This window comes from Grammomys surdaster, unplaced genomic scaffold, assembly GCF_004785775.1.
Source record: "Grammomys surdaster isolate TR1022 unplaced genomic scaffold, NIH_TR_1.0 271, whole genome shotgun sequence".
NCBI lineage: Eukaryota > Metazoa > Chordata > Mammalia > Rodentia > Muridae > Grammomys > Grammomys surdaster.
In genome coordinates this window covers 1236465-1258998 of record NW_021604712.1, presented here as the reverse complement: position 1 = coordinate 1258998, position 22534 = coordinate 1236465, and the positions used below count along the sequence as shown (strand labels likewise).

Genomic DNA, 22534 nt, shown 5'->3' with positions numbered 1-22534 from the left:
TTAACACGTGACTCAGTACCGTCTAGAGGCTCCACGAGCCTCTACATTACTATGTGTGAAATGGGGATGCCAACACCGGCCACTCAGAACATGAATACATTCAAAGAAGCCAAGTGTAAAATTCATTCTCCTCTATGTTAAGAACCATGCCTTGTTCTGTTACAATGGCTACTCTATTATCCAGCTTCAAGGTCTGCAATATCATCCTCCTATACACAACCCTCCTATACCTTCCTTTGTTCCTCCAGTCATGCCAAGGCTCAGATTCCTCTTTCTCATGAAGCCAGATGCCCAGGGCTTCCAGGCCACAGGCTATTTTCTTGGAGGGTCAGGGAAGCTAGGGTCTCTGGAGGTTTATAGCAACTTTGAAGGATACACTGCAGCTGTGCTTGAACTTTTGCACTGGAGAGACGATACTTTCTTCCTCATAAGCCACAGAAAAGTTGTTCTGCCGCTTCTCTGTAACATGGTAGCACTCTCTCTCACACCCTGGTCATTCTGTGAGGATGCCGGGACTAGAATACAACCTTTACCTACTGCCTAAGCCTGGGAGAAGCAGTCAAACAACTGAGAGAATCCTAGCCATATACGGCATTTTACTGCATCAATATGCTCTCCATGGGCAACCAATTCTGGTTCAGAGGTCAATGCCTACTCTAGGTATAGATTTTGTCAGTCTTTTACATTAAGTAATAGCCAGAATGATACAGACAGTCCTTTGGTTTTGAAGTGATTATATTCCCAGACTGGAACATTGGGGACAGGAAATAATCTTAGAGATCTTCACTTCCTCTGTGGATGCTTTATTGTCAGGACACCAATACTCAAGAAGGGTGAACTCTGTTCTTTTCTGGTATCTAAACCGACATCTTTGGGTAAGATGCCTAGTCAAGGTAGAGCTGCTCCAATCTCAAAGGTGTGTACCCAGGAATCAAAGTACAGCATCAGGTATGAGAGGCAGTAAGAACAAACACTGGTCCTCGGTACACACACAGTGTACCTGCCATAAATGACACTTGCTAATAAAGGACACCTATCTTGAGCAATGAGGCATCACTGACATTACTGGCCCACTTCTGCAGGGATCTGCCTTCTGACTTTCTTTTCTTCCTTCAGTCTCTAGAATGTCTTCTTCCACTCCATCCCAAGCCTACAATCCACACTCAAGTAATGAATCCCTGAATCTTACCTCAGCTCTGACAGTGCTCTCCACTTTGAACCTGGGAAATGCTGGAAGGCTAAGCTATTCCAGGTAACACAGTAGACTGAGAAATTTCATGACATTCTCAGTTGTTTGTAACTGATCCTGGTTACATCAGTATCTACAGGTGATGACCAACCCTCTGCTCAACAATCAGCCCCTGATCTCAGCCAGCACATCAAGCAATATTGCAGGAGCTCAGCACACAGCTGAGAGCAAAGCCAGTCTCCTGTCCACCACAGCTGATGTCCTCATGGTAAAAGGAGAAAGACGGTAAACAGGTGACCAAGTTAACACACCACACAGCTAAAATTCAAGGGGTTAATAAAAAGCAGGAAAGAAGTTAGCCAATATCTGTTGCTGAAGGGTTAGGAGGAGGGCAGTTATTTTATTACATGGTGGCACAGGAAACCCTGTCTGATACCATGGCATATGATAGACACCAGACATACGTGAGGAAATGAACCACTTGAACATCAAAGGAAGGTGTTCCTGGCAGAAAGGGAAGAAAACATAATGCTATCAGCTAGTACCATTTCTGGAACATTCTAGAAGAACAGGAAGCATAGTGATGCTTTAGCACAGTGGATGCCTTAGAGAGTGGCAGGTAACCTTGCTCATGATAGGCCGCAATTGTATGTTGGTAAGAACTCTGACATTTAGGGATGGAGCAGTGAACTTTCCATCATTAAAACAAAATATGTGATGGACGCCACTTTCTGGTACATGGAGAAGTTCATCACAGAGATTTGGAAGTTTCAAAGTCAACATGAGATCTCAAAGGGTTGTCCTTAGAGGAGAGGGACAGATGGTGGAACATCATAGTGAGAAAATGTTGTAACTCAGGGTTCACATGTTGAACTGGAGCAGAAAGAGAACGATAGTTACAGTCCCACAATCCCTGCTGGGGTGGGCACATCCCCAGTGAGATCAGGACTTCCATTAGGCCCTACTTGATGTCAATAGCATCCCTTGATACCACTATCCTGGAGACTAAGATTTTAAACACATGTACCTTGTACTAAAGACAAAAAACAAAACAAAACAAAACAAAAAAACCCCTCTTAATCATAACAAGCCTAAACTAGTGTTGTATTGGGATCACTCTAGCTTCTATGTTAGAGGCAGACAGCTTAAGTAGACCACTGTGGCAATCACAGAAAGGCAGAACAGTGGCTTGGAGTGGATGCTTGGCAGAGAAGATGTTGAGCGGGGACATCCTAGATAAACTTCAACTGCCATGTTGACTATCCGAAAAGGATGACTGACAAAAATGTGAGAGGCTTCAGGGAGTGTCCAGTGGCTCCTGCCCCCTCATTTACAACTGTACATGGGATTCAACTCAACAAAGCCATTATTGTTTCAAGAGATTAAAAAAAAGTCCCTCCTCTGTGGGAAAGAAATAAAACATTGTATATCTACTAACAACAGAGTTAGGGAGAGACCCTTAAGTAAAATCTGTTTTGTAGCCAAGAATGGTTGAGGTATTCTAACTAGAAGCAAACACCTACATCAAATTCTAGTCAGGGCAGATGTCCACTCATTACCAAGAGATGCACAAAGATTTATGATTGCAGACCAACAGCAATAAGTAAGCGACTGATTGATGGTTCTCAATATGCAGGAGCGATTAGTAAGTATCCTGGGAAGACGTGAAAAGGGCGGAGAACGCTGGGTTGACTGCAGCTAAACTGGCTTTTTGGTACAGAGATTCTTCAGGCCTTTGCTATGGAAATCAGCATCATCACTCTCCAGAGGGACCTTTATGGAGGCCATATATCTCGCGGTTGATGTTTTAATGGAGTACCTTCCAACAATAATGATGCTAGGAACACGGTGGGGGAAATACTGACTAGATTTACAAATATCATCTGAGCATCGATCCTGAGCGCCTGGAGCCCAAAATTCAACAAAAATGTTTCTGAGCTCCTGGGCTGGGTGCTAGGGATGTACAATGAAAAGGACACTAAGTATTCCACGGTGGTTTGTTCTGCAGGGGGAAAAGCACCTGCTCTTGTTTACTGTCTGCTCAATTCCAGCCCTGTAAGGGGATACAGCTAGAGGGAATGAGTCAAAAGCAGAGGGCTGGCAGCAGGTGCTTCTCTCTATTACGTTCTCCATCCTGCTGACCGTCTATGAGCAGCAGGAAACGGAAGGGCCTTCTATGAGACGCTCACCTTTATAAAGCACATTCTTCAATTTCTGTCACTTGTTATGTGGGGCATTCAGAATGTTTAAATTGTGATTCATGCTTTATAATGTTCCTTTGACTTAGACTACATTCTCTGTGGTCTTCACCACAATGCCCCAGCAACAGTCACTGACAGTGATGGAGTCTGTAGTCTGGGAGAAACCTTATCAGGGTGGCTTCTCATCTGAGCCCTGAAAGGAGGGGGGCACTGTTATTCAAATGATAGGGAGGTGAGACGTGTAGCTTATCCGGACATCTGCTTAATATCATGTGTAACAGAATGGTGGACACACTCAAGCTCTTGTTGGTTTGATGTTGGCCTATTCACGTCTAAACACATACACACCCATTTCTGGTTTATTTACTTATTGGGTTTGCTGTGTGAGAAGCAGAAAGCTGCACAAGAGGCCTTGCCGACCTCAGCAAAATATGCTCGAAACACCCTCGAGGATGTAAGCCCAGGACACTGCTCTGGACCAGAGCCACCTAGCCAGACTCCTAAGTGGCAGGAGGATGAGGATGCCATCACTTCTGCCAGTAGTGAGGTGATGGTATGTGCCAGCTGATAGCCCTGCAGAACTGACTCTCATTTATTTCAGTCTTGTGGCAGTTCTTCTATAAAATGTGGTGAGACAGAGGTTCACGGACTTCCAAGCTGTAACCCAAGAGATGGCTCAGTGAAGCATGAATGTGACACTGATGTAGCCCTTGACCTTAGGTTGGATGATGGCTGGGGTCACTGAGAAGAAAAAATTGTTGCTGTGAAACGCTGAAGTATTCAAATGTCACTTCAAAAAAAATAAAGTATATAAAAATAAAGTATATTTTTCATTATCCCGATGAGTGACTTCCATCTCTGATACGATCCAGAATAATTTTACCCATCAAGAAATCCATGAAATCTCTTCAAAGGGAGTCTCTGGAGCTGAAATATTGTTCATATTGGTAGACAGGATGTTTATTTGCCTTCGTGACTGGTGCTATCCAATGTTGACTTGCTTTGTGAAAAGGATGGTATTTGGTCTCAGCTTTACATTTTCATATGCCATACAAGTGATTACAGTTTCTATTATTGCTTCCTTCTTAAATTTATTTATTATTATAGTGTATATGTGTGCATGCAGAATGAGGGGCATCCTACTGAACATAAAAGCACTTTATGGTCAATGCTTCAATAGATAAGCACCCCATTCCTCTTACAATAACGTGTGTGTGGAGGTCAGATGACTAATCTGTGGAGTCAGTTCTTCCCTTCCTTCATTACATGACTTATAGGGATTGAACCCTGGGTCCACAGGCTTGTGTAGTAAGCACCTTTATCCACTAAGCTATCACCAGGCTTGTGTAGTAAGTGACTTTATCCACTGAGCTATCTTGCTGGTTCCCTATTACTGTTCTACTCATAATGACTACACCTACCATTGGAAAATATATCACTGAGAAAACAACATGGACCTATATCTGCATGTATATATTTTATGTATGCATGTGTGTGTATATATGTGGAAATACTCTTTCATACATGCATACTCACAGACAAAATCCCTTATGTTCTACCTACTTGAACATAAAATGTTAAACCTAATTGGTATCCATATGGACTCTCTTACATCTTTGAAGATGACTCTGGATTATCTTAATATACTAGCTCAAAAAGGCCAGGGGTCAACAAATTTAAAATGGAAAAAAAAACCACTTCACTACATTCTCTTAAAGCCCATTTTATATGCCACTTGTCTGTACTTCATAAATGCTAGTTCATCTTCATCAGAAGTCATATGAGACAAGCATCAGCAGTGGAAGCTTACAGAAGAGCAAACTAGACTTCAGAAAGAACAGGAGACATGTGCTTACTGATCTACACTTCGAGGCAGAGGTGTGAACCTCAGCTTCGGGACTCTAACACAGGAGTTTCATGGAGGCCTCAATGGCCGAGGGCAGGATTTCAGATTTCCAGCACCCATGTAAACTCTGGGGGGAGCATGGCAGTCCAGCTATATTCCTGTCATATGGGGGTGTAGAGACAAAGGGACACTTGGCACAAGTTAGCTGGCTCGGCTGGTGGAACTTGCAAGTTCTGGGTTCATGTGAGAGTCCATGGCTGGAATACTTAAGGTAGACAGGCATTCTGGAAGATATTTGATGTCGCTTTTCACATGCATGTGTGCACATGTGTGTGCACGCTCACGCATGCATGCACACACACACACAGAGACACATACATATATGCACACACAGGCACACACCCACAGGCACACACACCCACACACAGACACATACATATATGCACACACAGGCACACACACACAGGCACACACACACACACACACAGACACATACATATATGCACACACAGGCACACACACACAGGCACACACACACACACACACACACACATACAGGTTCACACACAGTCTTGCACCTTCACATATACACATCACATACGCATGTTAAAACTTACAAGAGATTATTAACACCAACCTAAATATCCAACTTTCCGGATCCTCTCTTGCCACGCATGGATCTATGGTCATTTTATGTGAACCACTTCATAGCCCTTCAGCAGCTCTTCCTGGGCTAAAAGTCTGTTGACACTGCAGGACATTCTTCTTCCTGTATCAGCCCTAGGTCTCTCCTTCTTTTCCACATCTTTGCCTGAGCTCCCCGACATGATAGAATGCTGTTGTTCAGAGTCCTCGGTAGAGCAAAGCCTGAATATATGCAGCCCCCAGTGGTTCAGCAGCCAACTTTAACATCACTCGGACAGGAGGTTTTAGGAGAGCAAGCAATACCACTCTTATTCTTACCCTCACTTACCATGAACTTGGGTCTCTGCCTAAAGGAAAATGCGCACATGGTGACATTCTAAATGTTTTTCTGGGGACACAACCTGCTGCTCTACTCTTCACAGGATACAACAAATCAAATCACCACCGAGTCCTTGGGTTCAAGGAAACTTGAGATGCTTCCAGGAATTCTTAAACTTAAGAGGCAGAGAAGGGGAGGTTGAGCAACGGGAACTAAGTTACATTAAGATAGGACTAGGATGTTCTGGGGTGCTTCTCCCCAGCAGAGTGAGTGCTGATAGCAACTTCCTGCTGTACAACTCAAAAAGCCAAGGGAAAACAATGGCTTTGAATGCTTCTCTCTTGAAAACAAACTGTATGTTATAGGAGGCAAATATATTTAAACTTACCAAATAGTGCATCCACATAATTGAAACAACTCATGGTACCTTTTGTATTAATATGCTACTTTTCTACTAGAGAATTTTTTTTTTTTATTTATGCTGGAGATTGAGTCCAGGGCCCTGCCCAGGCTAGGAGAGTGCTCTGCCACTGGACGGTACTCTAGCCCTAATATGTCACTTAAAATAACTTTTTTTTTTAATTAAGAAAAATCTCATGTAGAAATGAGGGTTTCTGGGCTCAGAGCCACATACTCTGAATGTCACACAGATCAACAGCACAGCTTTATAGAAGCCTGGTGTAGGCCGTAGATATTTCTAGAACTGGGACTGTTGAGGGTCAAAACAAACCCTCAAAAAATGACAGTTTGATCATAGGAAGGAAATCATTAGGTTTTTTAGACTAATGTCATTGAGAAGCAAAGACAAAGAGGTTCCATTTGTGGCTTTGGTGGCTGTGTCTGTGCCATCTTTCCAAAGTTCTCACTGGTGCTCCTCACCTAAAAACTTAGTCAAAAGGCTTCCCTCAAATCATTATGGAACGTAAACCAGCAGGGACAGCATGGTGAGATCTAACGGAAATGCTAGCACCTTTGGTTTTAGTGTTCCATTTGTCAAGAAAATGGCCAATAATCCTGTCATTTCTTCAATGGCATTCCAGAATTTTCTCTGATGAGCACTTTGGGGGAGCAAAGTTACTATTATATCTACCTCAGTTTATCATGGCTGCCATCATTGCCAACTCTGATCACTAGCTAATGCTCACAGTGCTCACTGTAGGCCACACATTGGGCTATGGTTTCTTACACTTGATCCATGAGACAGGCACTCTTACCATTATCTGTATCATGTAGGGCAAATGCACAAGCTCAGCAGGGTTGCATGCCACAAGAAGTCACACAGCTAGCAGGTGTCAGAGGCTGGACTCTCACCCAGGTCTTTCCACTTTCAAATGCCAAAGATTCATCCAGCATGGCTCTCAATCTTTCCATTAATTAGAATAGACTGTACCTAACATATTAGTAAGATGGTGCTTCTTCAGTCTCAAGCCAGAAGATTCACCTCTATACCCAGGTCCAGAGAAGGTCTAATACCTAATGCAAAGGTATGGCAGCCAAATTTGTTGCATGTGGATGCTCATCAGGAATCTAAGACTAGAGCTGACAGTTCTGGATGATGAGCAGGTGATAACACAGCCCTCACAGGGCTCGGCCCCAGCTGTGCAGTACTAATAGGGACCACTGTAAGGCAATGCCTACCACAGTGCCACCACAGTCAAGCCAAATGACAAAAGTTGTGAGCCAATGCTAGGTCCTTGACAGGCTGACTCAAGATCATCTTCTGGCAACTGAAGGCCTTAACCCTGACCTCATCTTCATAACTTTCACGAGGAAAAACCATCTGTTACATGTCCTTGTCTGTCATCAAATGGGACACAAGTCCCACCAGTCAGGACAGCTCTTTGCTCCCATAGAAAGAACAGTGCATTGTTCCACACAATCTGATTTTACTCTCACCTTCAACTTCTGCCTTTCCTGGAAGGTCTGGAAGTCCTTCAACAATGTAACAGAAAAAAACTAGAATTGACAAGAGTAGGTTTGATGGCCAAGGGAGAAGAACAAGGCAAAGAAGGGGACAATCTACAGGTACCTTTTCTTCAGCCAAGGATGTATCCCACCACTGAGTTGGTGGGGGGCCCAGATTAGGCATCTGTAAATCCTTTCTGTAAGTCAGCAATCAACTATCAATTGGCATTAATTGAACTGCTATTTATAGGGAGTTGAAAAAGCTCTGAAAGAATGAAGTCCCGAGTCAAAAACGTACTGTTGACATGAGCATGGCCATGTCGAGGACCCCATGGCCACAGGTTCAGAGAGATGGCAGAGCCTTCCTCGTGGGGGAAGAATGAGAGTTGACAGTGTGCGCAGGAAAATGTCTACTGTACCTTTCTCTCTCTGGAAATGTATGGACTTAAGATTGTTCCCTGATAAAGCACTCTTGCTAAGATTAGTTATACCTTTCTCTTTAATCTAGCTATGTAGCATAAACCCTGTCTCCTTTATTTATTCATACATAATAACACTTGACGAGCTGTGTGCAGTAAGTTGCATGAGAAGCTGTGTGTTCTGCCTTCTGTTACAACAGTATACAATGAACATGTAGGGCTTTCTAGGTGTTGTGGCTTCTTCAACAGTGATTCTATTCCAGTAAATCCCAGCTTTTCTGTGTGTCCATGTATCTGTCTCCTTTCATTTTCTTACCATGGCCCATCAGGCCAAGTCCCTAGAGCCATACTGGACACAGCACCCATGCTTGTACACATGCATATGTAAGCCTGTGCAATTAACATTTGCAGAGCCATTCATGTGCTATGACCATTTCGGACATATAGATACAGCAGTAAATAGCCTGACAGATCGGACCAATGAAGCACAAGTCTGATGACTGAGGTTGCTTACCAGTCCATAGTCAAGTCAAGTGACATTTCAAGAGAGGAACACGGATATAGAGGTGGCCTTTAGTATCTGATTTCTATGTCTGAAGAGTTAACCAACCAGAGATCAAAAGTATTCAAGCTCATTCACCTGTACTGAGCGTGTTCAAGTTTTTTCATGCCATTACTCTGTAAGAGATACAATTTAGCAATAATGTAAAAGGTATTTACATCATGTTAGGTATTAAAAGTAATGTAGATGTGATTTCAAGCATACAAGAAAATCTGTATAGGTTTTATGCAAATAAAGCATCAGATGTACCGGGTTTAGCATCCTCAGATTAGGATATCCAAGGGGAATCTTTGAATCCATTTCCCATGGATATCAAGGGCTGACTCTATTTGCTTCACTCATCATTATGACACCCTCAAATAAGCAAGTATCTTCACCCCAATTTTACAGATTTGAGAACTGAAGCTCGGGGAAACTAGAAACTTATGCGGGTTACACTGATTAATACAACAGGGACATGGTACTTGATACTATTCTGTACAGAGCTGACACTGCATATACTCTGCCATCAGCACAGGTACTCTCAGCGTTCTATGAGAATAGATGTGTTAATTAACCAAGCTTATTTAATTGAAAAAGAAACACAATGGGAAAAGCTTAATTCAAGTAGTACAGGATATTCTATAAAAACAGAGTCCCCTGTCTACTCCAGGCCCTGTTGGATAGAAAACGGTGATTACCAGTTTGGAGAACAGCTTTACCACGAAGCTCTTAATCTACCATGAGTGCACAAAGCAAATCAAATTAATTGTTTGGAAAGGCTGAAATCAGTAAGAAGATGAATCCTCAGAATAACAAGTAGGAAGCAATAGACTTGCATTCCCTGTTAATGGTTTTCCTTGATAAGGAAGACAAAAAGCACAAAGGGTGTCCACCTTCGGCTGCTTTCACCGATGGGTCTTTACAGAACTACAGGTATTGTCAGACTAATAAAATGCCCATCAGTTTGTACAGGTGGGTCTTGAGCACATATATAGTTCAAATGCCTTTTTAAGATCATCTCAAGGCTGGTTTCTCCTTCTTGGCTTCTCTTAGTCATAAGGGATGTATCTAGATGCTCCATAGTTTGGAACAGGGCTCAAGACTTTTTATCTTGGTCAAGTAATTCCTGTGTAGTGGCAGTGGCAGGTGGGTGCTTTCTTTCTCTGTGGATGTACACTTGAAGGGAGACAGGAGGGGAAACCATGCATCTGTTCCATGAGCTAAGAAATTTTTCCTTCTCGTTAAGTAAAAACACCATGCCCCTATGTATAAGGCTCAATACTGACTTCACAGTTCTTTTCCTAGGAGCACTTAGGTACTGGGTCTTGAAAGACTGCTGGAAAAGGAAGCTCTAGGATCCTTAAATCCCAGGATGGTGAAACCTGCATTGAGTAGGCACCTTCCTAAAGAGCTAATATGGAAGAAGTCAAGTAACCTCCTTGAACTTCATTCTTCACAATTCTGAAATACCAGCCAAAAGAGAAGAATTCACTACATAAATACCAGGTAATTAATTGGTAATTAACTGAATTAGACCAAAGATCTTTCCCATATGAGTTCTACAGTGTTCTAAGAATGCAAATCCTCTTGTGATAAAAGTCTACATGCTCTTTCTGTGTGCCTTCACACAGTCTTCATATCAAAAAACATTTTCCCTGGCTATATTGCTAAGTCTCACAACCAAACCAGCAGAAAGGCATTTTTACTACATCAGCTAGTACCTTCAGTAATGGGCTCTCTAAGGCTAGGCTGGGGTGAGAGGTGATTGCTCACTCCACCTGGCAGCCCAGTCTTGACATAGGGGTCCTTTTCCTTAGCCCAGAAATCTCCTAAAGGGCCCCTGCAACATGAGGATGAGCACTCGACAAACATCAACTAAATGGCATGGACTGAGTGTTTTTTTTTTTTTCCAAGACACAGGCCCCACAGCTGTCCTCCTTTACCAGGGCACCTATAATGGCTGCAGCAGAGGATCTCCAGAGACAAGTCACATACAAAGCCTTTCCTCCCAGTCTTTAAAGCCAGCTCACTGCTTATTTAGAGAAAATGGGATACATGGATAGATTGTGCGTGTTTTTGATTAGGCATTCATAGTTACATCTTGGCAATGAATGGCTGAAAATGAAGTATGTAAGTGAGCTGGGGAGTGGCTAGTACATGAACCTGACAAGGTGAATGACAGCTTCAGGGGGCAGAGACAATGATGGATTGACTGATCAACCTTGCTCCTGATTACTGTCCTCTAAGGGAACTGAAAACACTAACACACAAAGCCCCTTCAGAGGTCTCCCAATTCACAGATACCAGAGCATCCCCAGTTGCCAAGGCAACATCAGCTGAGCATGAGATAAATATAACTGCATACACATGGCCTTGAAGACCTGTAACCATGCATAAACACTTTCCTGCACCAAGGGACAGACCTGAATGTAATGTCCCTCACTAATGGCAGGTCGCTACATAGCTTCTGTGGGTAAAGCTGAAGGGTGCTGGTGGATGAAGAATTTGAAACACACAGAGAAAAGAATTCAACTGCCATTAATAGCCTCCAATCAGAAGGATCATTGACAATGAGCAATAGTGACTAGCAGTTCCTTTTTCATTACAGAGTTGAAGCCTCCTATTTACGCTACTCTGATCCAACTTCATTCTCTTTCCTTCTGAGCTTATAGACATACAATCTAAGCATACTATAGTATATATGAGAAAATTACACGTTATCACATGTAGAAGGCCAAACTGGACTCATTTACTTTTGGCTAGCAACCAAATGTAAGCCAGTACCTCAGAGAGATTCTTGGTTCTGATTTTCAGGAACACGGTGTTTTTAAGACAAAAGGCCATATAGACCACATGGCCTCCATCAATATTAAAGGAGGAGCAGAGTAACCTTGCAGCATCTGTTTTGGCAGAACATAGTAGTTATTTCAGTCACAACATGACGATTTTTATCAGTTATTTTGGTTTATGTCTAGTTTGCACAAACTAATTATTGTGGTTAGCATATCTAGGCCATGGTCAAAGCCATGGAAAATATCTCAAATATGTTGACTGTTGAGAGGTACGGAAAGCTAAGGAGTGTGTAAGGAGACACAAAATGGAGTCAGGAAAAGATGGTGTTACGTTATTCACTTCAAAACAAGGAGCCACTTGATCCTTTTCAAAGTTACATAATAGAATACTATTTAAGCATAGCTCATTTGCTGGATCTATATTAAGTAATCCAAATTCATCCAATTCATTTAAAATATTTATGGTACAATTTTACATATAAAATTTTATCTATTTTCTACCTGGTCCACACTTAGGCTGTCTTAATCTTCAATTTTTTTTTTAATTTTTTTGAGACAGGGTTTCTCTGTGTAGCCCTGGCTGTCCTGGAACTCACTCTGTAGACCAGGCTGGCCTCGAACTCAGAAATCCACCTGCCTCTGCCTCCCAAGTGCTGAGATTAAAGGTGTGTGCCACCATCGCCTGGCTTAATCTTCAATTCTTACATGCAATGCTACTGTGGTTATTATATGACCATGTCTCCTCAAACATACACACCCTTCTTTCTAAAGTGTATTTACAGAATTGTTGATTTGTAATAGGAAGTACTATGTTTTTAGAGTTGATCTGGTGTTCACTCCCAGAAATAGTGTATAGTATCTCTCAAAACTCACATTTTGTGCAGCTCCTGGTGTCATCAAGTTGTGACTATTGGCAATCTAAGAGCTGTTCAGTGGTGTGTTTCAGTATTCTTTCATTTATATCTGTGTGACAGCCAGTAAAGCTGGGCATATCTTTTCATGACAACTGATCATTTTCTGACCTATGTTTCCATAATTCTACATTTTATTTACTTTTAAAAAGTGTGTCCTTGTTTGTAAATGTTCAGGGATTTTTTTGTTTGTTTGTCTGGTTTTTGTTGTCGGTTTTGGTGTGTTGTGCATGTAAGCCATTGGACCACTTTGGCTGTCATCCTCAGGAACACTGCCCACATTCTTTGAGGCAAGGTCTCTCGTTGGTCGAGAGCTCAATAATTAGGCTAGATGGGCTGGCCAGTGAGCTTCAGGGATTCTCTGACTTCACCTTCCTAAGGCTGGGCTTAGAAGGTGTGGTCCCACAGATGGCATATTTACAAGAATTCAAGGGATTCACCTTTGGTCCTCATGCTTGCCTTAAGTCTCATATCAGAAGGGACAGCACTAAATTTGAACCCCTGTCTGAGATTTTTACTGTTTATGGTGTGATTCCCCCACACCTCCTAATCTCTATATAGAACCAATAGAGCATTACCTCTGGCCCCACAATGAAGACCCCACAGAGCCCAGAAAGACACTTTCCTTTCTTTGCTTTATTTTTGTCTCCCCAATCACTTTGTAAATTAGTGGTTGGGGTTCCAACCCACCCACTCTGGAGAACGCTGTGAATAATATAATTAAGGACTGGAAATGGTTCATTGTTGTTAGTCTATGACCTAACAATGAAGGTCAGGAATACTGAGGAGGTAGTTTCTTATGTGGGAGCAGATCAGCAAAAGGGCCTAATGGTAGTCTCTTCTGCAAACTGTCATCCTGTTGGCTTGGCTCTGGGCACTGTTCCCCATGTCCCAGAGAGTAGACAGTATGCACACAGGATCTATAGCTATAGGAACGTGAGAGGGAACACTGATCTGACACAGAATAAAGTACCCCCACTACTGAACAGGTGACATGTAGGGAAGGGGACAGTGTTGACCCAAAGCAGAGGCTTTCAGGTATCATTCTTCTTCATTCCAAAAGCATCCCCAAATGGGACGTGGTGCTATCTTGGTTTTATGGATGAATGGAGAGAAGGTTCAAGAAGTGATTTATGCATAACACTTCCAAAGCCTGAACAAGAATCTAACTAGATTCAATACTAGATATCTCTCTTTGATATCAACCCTGTTCTTCCTGAAAACACACACCACAGTTATTGAGAGCACAGAGTTCAGCTAAGCTGATGAAGTTAGATCTGAACTCTATGCAAATTTTGTGACTCTGGGCTAGTGATGTCAACATTTCCAGGCAAAAAATAACAATTCTCTTCAAGTATCTGATTTAGATGCTTGTTTTGTAGGTTCATCCTTGCCAAATATTAAAGGCTCTATTAACTGCTGTATAAGAAATTGCCTTGGGACAGAGAAGCTTAAAACATAACAGATACTTATCACATCATACAAGTTTTATAAATCATGAGTTTGGATCTAGGTTCTGGACCCTGATAAAGTTGCAATAAAGACATTAACTAGACTTCAGTCTACTGAAGGCTTGGCAGGTACTGGAACAGCTAGTTTCAAGGTGACTCAATTTCCTTGGCAAGTCAAGGCTGCCAGTTGGCAGAGAGTCTTGGCTCGTGGAGCTTCCCCCCATAGCTTGCACAAGCAGGCAATCCAAGAAAGAAAGGTGGAAACCATAATATCTTTAGGTCTTAGTTTGGAATTCACACAGCATCCTTTTTTGTATTATCCTACTGTTCACATAGATTAGCCATATTTGTTTTGGGAGGAAACCACACAAGGGTGTGTAAGACTCTTGTAGACTAGCTGCTGTAGAGTCTGTTAAAAAAAGGAAGTAGATATTAATTGTGCTTGTACCATACACATCTGGCACATCACCAGGCAATCAATAGACACTCATCGGAAGAGCAGATGTGTGTGTAGACAGAAGGAATGTTCACATCATGACAGTAGAACTCCATTTTAGCTCTCCAACATTTTACTATCTATTTTCTCAGCCACTTGCAAGGAAGTAAGTATTTGCTTTCAATTTCTACTCTAAGTCATTAACTCTGTATTATATTAGCTCTTAAATTTCATCTTGATATAACGGAGCCTGGAGTGGTGGTAACCTCAGACCAAAAAGTGCTATGTAACTTTCTATTTCACCAAGCGTAACAGTATAAAATACTTCCTCTCAATTCAAAAGGCTCAAAACAAAGACAGCTGAAATTTTATGCCATGGTTGAAATGTGTGCACCATGTGCTCATACAGAGCCTAAAACATATCCAAAAACAATGGTGGGAAATTTTCTCCTTGCACAAAGGCAGGCTTATTGGCTTCCTCTTTTTCCCACCAAAGCTATACTTAGAAGACAGGATGGAATAAAAACCCTGAGGTTGTTCACTGAAGGCAGTGAAATACTAAGAGGCTAAAAAGGCAGCGCCTGAGGACCAGACAAGCCAGCACCTCAGGATGGGGCTCAGGGTGCTCTTTACAGTCCCAGATTCCCGTTCTTAAGAACACTAGGGTTGATAATTCTCTCAGATAAGATCTATGTCAGAGGTTTTGGACATGAGACTGTGTCTCAGCAATGACATGATAGGATAGCCTTCCCAACAACACCAAATAGCCAGACCCACAGTGACATGATCAATGGTCCTGGGTCTGTACAATTGTCTCAACTCACTAGATATGAAGCCATTTGCCCCTAGACAGTGTTGATGGCATGCATATCCTGAAATGCTGAAGTTGTCACAAATAGAAGCCAGACACTCTGCCTGGCTCACTTTGGTAGCCATGGCCTGGTCTTTTCCAGGCACTGAGAAGTCTAGTGCTGAGCATGGTGTGTCTCACTCAGGTAATAGGCAGCTGCCAAAGTGCTCCTCATTCTCAGCCAGCAGCTTACATTTAAACCGCTGCCCACATTCTAATGGATTGGGGTGGAGAGACCTATTTCACAAAGAATTAGGGTGAAAGGCTGTCTTAAGCTTTTACTTCTATGAACAGACACCATGGCCAAGGTAACTCTTCTGACTACAACACTTAATTGGGCCTGGCTTACAGGTTCAGAGGTTCAGTTCATTATCCTCAAGGCAGAAGCATTGTAGTGGAGGAGTTGAGAGTTCCACATATTCATCCAAAGGAAGCTAGGAGTAGACTGGCTCCCACATGTCTAGGAGGAGGGTCTCAAATCCCACCCCAACAGTGACACACTTACTCCAACAAGGCCACACCTCCAAATACTGCCACTACCTGGGCCAAGTATATTCAAACTACTGCATAGGCATTTCCAGGCCTGAAGAAAGGAAGCTAGAGAATGGGACCACGGCATGGGGAATTCAAGAAGGTAGCTGGGAAGACTAGTGAGTTTTGAGATGTGATTGGTCTTGGAGTTATTTTTCAGACTACAGTCTAAGTGGAGTTGTCCTAGCAGCATGTGGTAATACATTCCTGAATACATGGAGACTAGAACCAGGAACACTGCCTTAGGGATGCTCAGAGGCAAGAGGAAGAGAGAGAGGAATGAACCAGTTCAGCATGCTGAGGATGGGCAGCGTGTCAAAAAGAGCCTCTAAATTCAGTAAGAACATCTTACAGGAACCCACACCTCCCAGGGATGCAGTCAACAGTAGGCACCAGAAAGTCTGCCATTCATGGATAGACTATCACAATTAGCCCCAGTTCCCCTCTGCTCATCTTGAAAGCTATTGCTTTACCTCCAGCAAAGTCCACATGGAAAGATGACAAAATTCAGCCTGCAATTTCACAAAGCTCTAGCAATGCTTGCTCAAAAGGTTAGTGCCCACAATTGCTTCAAAACACTTTCTCCTTCTCTTGCACAATACCCCACTATCCAGGGTTTGTCTCCCAAGAAAGAAAATGCATTTCTTTCATCGCTAAGCAATGCCCCACTTTTTAGTCTATTGTACACTATGGATGTGGCTAGCATAGCAATTGCCACTGAAAATACACATCAGAGCCGAGGTCGCAAACACCTGAAACATTCTCTTGAATATAAATCTGCACTAACCCCTGTTAAGATAAGCAGAGCAAGCTTTTATTCTTGTAATCTTCTTTTTCCAAACACACTGAATATTTTCCAATGTGCCTGTGTTTGAACAGAAATGAGGATTCAGACCAATTTTGGTCCTCTGATTTATTAGTGATCAAATATATATAGGACATTACAGATATTTATGGGTAAGTCATCTGTGATATTCATTCGTGGCCTTGGGTTGGTAGCAGCAAATTGGCTTTTCATTAGCAAATAAATAATAACTCCGGTTCTATCCTAAAACAATTACCCTAAGCGGGGTGAGATTCGCCTGTCGCCTGAATGCATAACAACAATGTAGTGGGAATCTATGGGCTTCTCATTAGTGCATCATTTGATCCATGACTTTGCAACTCTTCTTCAGATATCAGTGATGTTAGCTCTTTGCAGCTCCTTTATTATCTGTGATTTTATTCTGTTCATTTTTTTTTTATAATCCAAGGAACTTGGGATAAAGATCATATACTAGCAAATATTTACTCTGCATCTGCTACATGTGGGTAGGGACTGGGGTGCCAAAGCCAAAGGAGCTATATCTGATATTCATGAACTTCCCTCATGACAGTAAGGATACACTCAGCTACAAATGGGTTATGCCATGCTAAACCCATCATATCTATTCAAGTGCCAGTGAATGAGACACACCTAACTTATTCATCTTCTCAGTTCAGGGTATATCAGCTGTTTCTACCATGGCTGACAGGGAGCTGTGGCTGAAAGCTGCTGCTGTCGATCGTCAGGAGTGAGTAGCAGGCCACATGGTGCCAGCCTGGGAAAGATCAGAAGCAAGCTAGTAAGTATGAATCTACCACATATGCTTCACGTTTACACCATTATACAACCGAAAGGGCCTAGGTTGAACCTTTGTAAATCAGAGTCTGAATCTACATTACACATTATAATGGAACGGCAAGTGGCCTCAACGGAATCTGCATAATACATTGAAAAAGAAGGAAGTGGGAAAAATACAGCAGCTGAGAAGAGCCTGCTGTGGAGGAGGCAGCTGAGAAGAGTTCTCAAAGAGTCAAACTTTGCAGTGACTGAGAGGACACGCTTAAGGAAGGGCACGATGAGATGAACATCAGTGTAGTGTGTCTTAGAAACTGACTTAGAGTTCCTGCATCTCCAGGAGACAAGAAGAGAGAGGAGAGGAGCCAAGTGAGAAGAGCCAGGTTACAGACAGACTCGTTTCAATACTCACATGGGGAGACAACAGAGTGTATGAACCAGTCAGGCACACCAAGGTAAGCTGAAAGGAAGGGTGGAAATTACACACAGATGATCTACTTTTTGATGATTCTTGTTGCACCCATGATACATCAGACTATATGCAACTTATTCCTGGGTTCATAGAATTTATGGTCCAGCCTTCTATCAACTAAATGAGATGGAGCTTCCTCTGTGTGTGTGTGTGTGTGTGTGTGTGTGTTAGTAGTAGAAAGGTACAGTTCAGCAATTTTACTATAGTTCTTGAACCAATAGCATCAACACCAAATGGAAACTTGTTAGAAAAGCAAATTTTCATGTTCTGCCCATTGCAGACCTAGGGAATTGTAAACTGTGGTTTGAGGATCAGTAGTCTACACTGCTATAAGTCTTCCCTGCAGATGATCTGAGCATCTCTCAAATGTAACTGAAACAGGGGCATAGCTGGCTTTTGGGTGTTTCCAAGGTGATCTTCAAGTGTCCTCTTTTTGTTTTCAGATGCTTGACGAGGAATCCCAAACCATACAGGTTTACCTAGTGCTTACTTCCTCAGTGATACTTCCCAAGTTTCTTATTAAGCGTCTATTTCTTGTATTTATATACTTCATATTCTTATAGGGTCACTAAGACCATCTTTTTAATGTACACTTGTTTCCCAACAGACAGCTCGATAACCATTACAGGGTCAGGTATCCAGAAATGAGTTCATGATTCAAAATTAATTTGAAAATTTAAGATGGTGTTACATGGAGCCCAGGCTGACCTCAAACTCTCAACTGTAGCCAAGCCTGGCCTTGAACTCTTCATTTTCCTGTCTCTACCTCTAGAGTGTTGTGGTTATGGGTATGAGTTATTATATCCAGTTGCAACAACTATTTTTGAATGGGTTCTCTTAGTATTTCCCCCTCAAGTCAATGGGGGAAGGACGGTCCCTCTACTGTATGTAAATATCCATTGTGCTCAATGACTAACAGATAATAACTGGGTTTTCTGTAGAACCTTTTAAGAGTCAGTTATATGTCCACAATCTATCCTCTTTTTTTTACCAACAAAACAGGCTCCTCATCAATAACACACAAGTACCTTGAAAGCAAGATATTAAAGTTCTTACTTATCATTGTCTCTACAGAAACAAAAATAGCACCTGGCCCTTGATCCATAGCAGGTGCTCATTAAACACATGTGGAATGAATGAGCTGATATACATCAAGTCCTATATGCCTGGTTCTGAGAATAAGGGAAGGACTAGTCAGAGATAGTCTCTACCTGTCTTGTGCAAAGAAAGAAACTTGATACTCTGGGGCTTTGGAGATGAATAATAAAATGGCCCTCACCTAGGTCTGTCCAGAGATGTCCTCTGACAGAGAGCACCTGAGCTCCCGCGTATCCACAGCCACCTCCAGTCGTTTCAAACTTTCCCACTAATCACTTGTCATTTTGAGGACCTACAGGCAGAAGTACAAATGGACACACCTTTCCTATACATCTAAATCTGTAGAGTCGGCTTAATGCATGTCAATCTATTCTGTGTTCCTACTTTCACAGGCACATATCTATAAGACCACAGCTCAAATTTAATCAAGAGCAACACTTTGTATCAAATAATTGCCAACAGAATAACTAGACAACTTAGTTCTCAGCTGAAGCTGGCCTCCCTTCCAGAGCGTCACTGTCCAGCAGTCGCTGTAGACTGTGGTGGGCTGAGATTTAAACACACACCCTATTTCAAACATGAATACAGAGAAGAGTGAAAACACCTCACTAATAAATCTTATATTGAGCATTTATTGGAACTGTGATATTTGGATTGCACCACTAAAATCAATACTTCCATTTCTGTGCACTTTAAGGACGTAGCTTTGTAAGCCATGCGACTTATGCAGTATTTCTTCAAGACAGTACTGGAAAGACAAGGCCAAAAACATCATGGTGGAACAGGAAGAAAGGGTCAGTGCCACCAATATTACAGAAGCACATAGTAGGGCAAACAAAGCACTGATGTGCTCCCTCGGTTTACAAAAAGCCCCTCCATGGGTTTCATCCTTCCTCACTCCTCAAAGGAACCCGAACTTGGGAGACCAGGTTTCAACTCAAAATTTTCTCTTTTTCAACATGGAGGGTGGTTTCTATAAGTCCCTGGATCTGATGCCTTTCTTTCCATGCTGGGCTCCCCCCATATTCTTGGAAGGCTCCCTCGGGTACATGCAGACTGGGAGCCCATGCATACAAGCTCCACGTATACCTCTATCCTTCCATTCTCCTCTGCCAGTCACCATGACTTGGCCACCCAACAGGCCTCTTTCTGCAGGAAAAACAGGCTCTGGAATTTTCCCAGGACCTTTACCTAGGTCCTAGAAAAAAATTACTTTAGGAAGATCACATTCCACAAGCTGCACCCAGACTTCTAAGCAGCAGGACTAAGGGCTCCTCTAAGGCACAGGACTTAGGAGAACTCCTTGTCTAACTTAAGGATCATACTGACTGTGTTCTCCAAAGAAGCTACAATTAAAAATAGTGTAATTTCAAATAGCAGAGAGACTTGGAAATGCTCAATATTCCCCACACATCTGAACATCTACAAGGGTGAACCTACTTTGAAAACCTTTAGGAAATGCTGACAAAAAAAAATGAACATGACTTAAAATGCAGCCATTCCAGTCCTAGACACACATCCTACAGAAACACTCATAGGTATTCACCCAAACCCATATCCAGTGATGCTCACAGAGGCATTGTTCTTGGGAATCCCTAACTGTATGTCCACTATGATGATGCCTTCCGTGTGGAATAGATGATGGAGAAATTCTAGGGTCATGGCATGAGTACTCAGTGACTGAATGAACAAACTACATCCACATTCGAAGACAGGGATGAATCCAACAGATACGGGACAAAAGAAACAGCCACCAGGGAGTGTACACAGACTCAATTTATCTGCATCAAGTTTAAAGCCAGGCAAAAGTTCTAAGGTAATAGATAGCTGGAGAGTTACTTTGTGGAAGAAGACAATAAATAAGGTGCTGGGGTACCATGCTGGGAGTGGCTTTTGGAAGGGTCTATTCAATCATTTTATGGAATAGATCAAGCTGCTCACTTAGCCTTGGTGCTCTTCTCTATGTGTGATACGCTTTAGTTGAGAAAAAAAGTCCCTGGGGCTGGGAGATGGCCCAGGGGATAAGAATGTAGGCTATGGAGGTATGAAGACCTGAGCCAAGTAAAAATACAGGCATGGCTGTGTATGCCTTTAACCCCTGGCATTGGCAGGTGGTGTAGGGATGCCAAGGCAAGGAGCTCACCAGAGAGATCAGTGAGGGACTGTCTCAAGGCAGTGAGACAAAGAGCATCAGAGGAAACCACCTAGAACCCTGCTAAGGCCTCTGCATACCCACACACCGGCACTACAGTCTCACCCCCGCATACATTTCCTAAAATTAACAATTCCTACAAAAGTTGTGTGTATGAAGGACAATAATACGCACATGATGTCAAATAATGGTAAGGTCTTGCATTCTCTTACTAAACATGTGACAAAGTTAAAGCCTTTTAATTTGGATTCAGAAAAACCAGCATAAAGTATGAAGAAAAAAGATTTGAAATATAGATTCATACTGAAGTCATTAACAATAAATATCGGTCTGAGTTTATATTTTCATGTCCTGACCTGGCAACTGTTGATGGTTTCAAGCCATCAGGGCCAGACAGATGATTTAAAAATATGTTTTATTTTACTGCTAATCTGCTCTTTTTATGTGTCTGTTAAATGGTTTTATAATGTCTTATATATTAACAGAGAATACAATATAAGTATAAAGTTTATATGTAAATATCAAGTATTATTGGTGTTTATCAAGACTCCCACTGCTGGAGTTTAAGCAAAAACTCTTACCTAGCAGTATGGGCATAAATATCCCATCTCATCTCTGAGGGAAAGGACTTCAAGGAATTGTGATTCTGTAGAAATTTCCAACCTTTAAAATACTGGTAAGCATCCAACAAGAAAGACAGAAGAATCATCCGGGAAATCTTTAGATTTTCAGTTTTTCTTTACTTGTGAAAACATAGCTGAAGAGGGATGGTAAATTTAATTCAATCTCCCTTTGAAGCTGGAGAAATAGTCTGGAAAGATTTCTGTCACTGCTCAGAGTTCCCACTGTGGTATCTTGATAAAGGGTAACAAAGGGGACCCAGCAGCTCACAACTCGGCCAGACAAGCAATTAACAAGGAAGGCACAAAACAAACCCTTCTGTTCAGAGAGATGAATGGAACACAGGTCTGACCCCATGGCCCCTGTCTGGATAAACAGAACCTTGTTTGATCTGGAGCTGGTTGGGGTACAGCAGCTGAATTAGAAAGGCTGTGGCCAGTAAACACTCCCACTCTCACAAACACCTGCTTTCCTCTTTCCTGTGTGTGTGTGTGTGTGTGTGTGTGAGAGAGAGAGAGAGAGAGAGAGAGAGAGAGAGAGAGAGAGAGAGAG

The 22534-nt window shown here is 42.3% G+C and overlaps 1 protein-coding gene across 2 annotated transcripts in view; it reads right to left on the bottom strand.

Moving 5' to 3' along the window:
* The window catches only part of Slco3a1 (solute carrier organic anion transporter family member 3A1), a 280546-nt gene that overhangs the window by 144172 nt on the left and 113840 nt on the right, over window positions 1–22534 (bottom strand). The window lies entirely within an intron of this gene.